Here is a 4,473-nt window from a genome sequence, read left to right on the forward strand (position 1 = left end):
CACGACGGTTCAGCTCGCTAAAGAAATTCTGAGGCGCGATTTCGGCGAGTTCTTGTCAATTTCGGGAAATGTAAGTTCTTCCCCTCTAATTTTAAGTTTATAATGTTAAATTAGGATATATTACACACCTTATGGTCTTCTGGAAGTTGGGGAAAAGGTTTGAAAAGTTCGGCGTTCGAAATAAACGAATTTGGAATCGCTATAGTTAAATTGTTGTCGAAATAAGGTGTTGTGCACGTGGGGGCTGCTGCTGGTTGTGTTGTGGCGTGTTGCAGGGTCTAAAAGTGATCCAAATGAGATTGGGGAGCTTCTGGTTACATCCACACGACCCCCTGCTTCGTACGGTTAAAGGTTTAGCAAAATAAAAACTAGAAACCCTCTTTTGGTATCGTAACTTCGGGCTAGTCATTTGGAGTTTATATTGTGTAATGTTGCCATGTTATATATATATGAGCTTCTGGTTGTATTTTTGGTTGGCTTCAGGTGTTAAGGACATGGTTGGGAATTCATATAGGGCACATTATAGGGGAGGTGCTGTCTGATTTCCGTTAACACCTTAACTAGTTAAGGAACTAGTTGAGAAGGCGCGCGAGGGGATGAATGCTATGAATACTCGTGAATAGTATGAGTTGATGAGAAGTCTAAGGTTGTTAATACTTGCGTTACTTCCATGTTAAATAGGTTTCAAGGACAACGACGTGAACGCGATTAAGGGTAATCCATAAGAGGTATGTGGAACTTTCTTTTGGCGTGTTTTGGTATAAGTGCGTACAACTATCTTTCTTTCCTTTTGGAAATGTTTAGACTTAAGTGGATTGTATATGAAGTGCGGGGATAATTCCATTCCCAGAATTCCGAGTACACCTCATAACCCCTATCCCCTGTTCAGTACTAGATTTCCTGTAAAGATTAAGTATTGCCTAGTAGAGCTTATATGTGTTAGAATGTAGTATGTGAGAAGCTCTCTCTCCTTTCCATTGAGATGTATTTGATACGAAAATGGGATTACAACTCCATAGTGGTTCACCGAGCCCCATGATGGGCCAGGTATGAAATATGTATATGTAGATCACCTAAGGGAAAGTAAACTCTATGTAGAGCTTATTCTCTTTCTTCTTTTAGGCATGTCCTTGTCTTAGTTGTAAGTTGAATATGATTTGAGCTCTGGGGTAACTCCATCCTTAGCACCTCTTATTTACTTTTGAATACCAAACTCTGATAGTAGTTGAACTATTTTCCTGGAAACTTCTATATGTTAAAGAGGTACGAAATGTACAAGCTCCAAGTCGTAAAGACTACACGAGACTATGTGTTTGATTCCATAAATGATTTGGCCCTACGTTAATACAATCTAGGGTTCCCAAGATTACTTTTTAGACAGCCCATAATGGCATTTAGAGGACACTTGATATGACTACTTTGTTACTCGGGTCCTCAAACAAAAGCTCAACTTTTTTATTATGTCGAGTCTCTGATAGTGATTTGGATTGCATATAGTTACTCACTACTCTACTAGTGTATACTGTAACACTTCTTTCACCGAGTCCCTAGCCGGGTATGTTATCATGTACAACTCACTGCATTGTTCACCGAGCCCTCACTAGAAGGTCGGGTATGTATGTATATATGTACGATGATGATGTGTTGCAATAAGGTGGTGATAGCACCGGGCCTATGATGGTCCTACATATGTGATTTGCCGAATCCCTGAAAGGGCCGGCTATATTGTATAATTTGAGCATGCATGCTTTTGTGATTTACAGAGTACAGATACAGGTTTCTGGTTTGATAATTTGTTTCCCCTGCTTCTCTATTTCGGATATACCTCCAGTCGTATTATGTTATGTTTTACATACTCAGTACATATGTCGTACTGACCCCTCTTTCCTCGGGGGGCTGTATTTTATGCCCGCAGGTATAGATATACAGGTTGGGGATCCGCTAGCGTCGGAGTCCCACTCAGCGGTCCAAGAATGCTCCATTGTGTTGGAGCCTAATTTTGGGTACTAAAACTTGAAGCATGTATATAAGTTTTGTTCAGGGGTACGACGTGGGCCCTGTCCCGCCTTATGTTATTGTTCTTTTGACTCTTAGAGGTCTGTGGATACAGATGTGGGATGTATGTGTGTATAAGTTGTATCTACGTTGTATATGAACTGTATCTAAGCTATATATGAGTTGTATATAAGTTGTGTATGGGATGTATATGAGATCTGCTTGAGTAATACATAAACTGTGTGTACGGGTATGTACGGCTGTACTGATATGACTTATGATTTAGGGCATTCTCTGTGTTATGTCGGCCTTATCAACCCACATATATATGTGTCACGGGATGACCCCTTGTGTTATAATAGCGTTGTCGGCTTATAAGTTTTCTTATCTGTTGATGTATTTTGAGTATAACCAGGGGACAGACTATGTATAGTTGGCCAGGGTAGACAAGTGTGCCCAGTTCAGGCACCCATCACGGCCTATGGGGTTGGGTCATGACACTTTGATTGAAGGAGCATGGGATGATATTGTTAATTTGTGGGTAACATTCCCTCCAAAATCATCTGTCCATGGAGTGTGCAATGAGTCTTGTAGCCAAGGTCATATTTTGGAATCTTCGACCCATGTATTACTTCCTTCCTTCTTTTGATGACATCAACTAGTACCTTTACCTTTTGGGTTATGCTTTTTTCCCCTCCGAGTTGGCTGCCAAGTGGTGTTGAAATTCCCTCAAGATTGTAGCACTAGAATGGTTTGCTACTTGGGATTGAGTCTCTCTTCCTCTAGGACAATGGCCTGTATAGCCGTTCCGTGGTTTTCCTATCATTAACTCGTATTATGTTGAAGAAATATGGCGTACAAGTGCGCCATCTGTTAGTAATTAGCTAATCCTGCTTGTTTTGTTTAAGCCCTTTTTACAATACCCTTAACGTAACTTATAACACTCTAGGTGCATAATATCATGTCGTTGCCTTGCCGCTAATTTGGATTCATCCATTTCGTGTGGTTATACCGGCACTAACGCACCAGATCCCACTCGAATTCTGAAGTTAAGCGTGCTTGGGCGAGAGAGTACTAGAATGGGTGACCCCTTTGGGAAGTCCTCATGTCTCATTTCATTGCAAACCTTGCAATAATATGCAAGGCACTCAACTTAAACCAAGATTTACCTTAGCATCGTCTCGCTATTCTTCACATTTTGGCTTGACCGTTCCTCTATTATCTTACAACCGGTACTGGGGTAGGTCTTTAGTTCCACCATGACCATGTCCTTTTTGGTCATTTAATTTAACTTCTCTTTGAATTTCTCTGTAACCTGTCAAAAATATCATAACCCCCTTTTCCTCATATACTCTTTCGCTTAGTCTTATGTTGTATATATATATTCGTAAGTTGCACAACTACTTTTATACAACTGGTATGAGGTAGATGCAGTCTTTTTGTTTCCTGGTCCATTTTGCTTTATATATCACTTCCACACTAGAGCTTGCTCGCGCTAATGTTATTCTGTCCTACACTTTTTTTCTCTTTCTTTTTTTCCCCTTGGGTACTCCTTGGTCTCCTCATTTCCTTAGCATAGGATGTTTTCTATTCTTTCTCCTTGCTATTTTTATGTCACATCCCGGTGGCAACAACTATGTTGCCATGTCTTAATCTTTACTCAACCATGGCCTTACTACCCTTTACACGGTCCTTAGATCGCTCCGTCTTACCCTCTTATTATGTTCGCCCCTTTTTGTAAGCACTCATCCATTAGGGTCTCTACTAATGGTTCTCCACACGGTCTCAGATATCATGGCTTCTATCCATTTATTGCTGGCCTTTAGTCCTTGCTAACTCGATCCAACATGGGATCTTGCTTGAAGTTTAAGCATTCCCGTTAACATTTGATAGTGTCAGTCGACTTCATCTCACACTTATATTTCTCTTGTCCACTTCCCCCCTTTAGGGTGTACCCATGTCATACTCTATTTATTTTTAATTGTTCATACGCATATGATTCTGTTCTAACACATTTGACATACTGCACCATATCTACACCTTCTGTTAGATTATCTATACTTTAGGTTGCCCCTGTAAGAAACCTTTATACAACCATAGGGTGCTTAGAATTCTCGATAACTAGTGTCACGACCCAACCCTATGGGCTGCGACTGGGGTCCAACTTGGACCCCGTATATGTATCTATTAGATGTAACAATTAATATAAGAACTATACATAAGAATCCAGTGGGTCGTAGCATTTTCATATGCCTGTAGCCTCTTTCATTTGTATCTTATCATGAAAAGGCGTGCAAGCCGACAAGGCTGCCATAGTATCTCAATATTTACAATACATCATGTAGACATAACTGAATAGAACTTACACATATAACCCACACACATGTCCACAGACCTCTAAGAATATTAATAGTAACATATGGCAGGACAGAGCCCGCGCCATACCCCTGAATGAATAAATATATACATAAGATATTT

At 40.3% G+C, this 4,473-nt stretch overlaps 1 pseudogene; it reads left to right on the forward strand.

The window, feature by feature from the left end:
* Positions 1–2,993: 2,993 nt before the first annotated feature.
* Positions 2,994–3,112, forward strand: LOC129897927 (5S ribosomal RNA; annotated as a pseudogene).
* Positions 3,113–4,473: the final 1,361 nt, after the last annotated feature.

Source organism: Solanum dulcamara, chromosome 7, assembly GCF_947179165.1.
Source record: "Solanum dulcamara chromosome 7, daSolDulc1.2, whole genome shotgun sequence".
Classification (NCBI taxonomy): domain Eukaryota; kingdom Viridiplantae; phylum Streptophyta; class Magnoliopsida; order Solanales; family Solanaceae; genus Solanum; species Solanum dulcamara.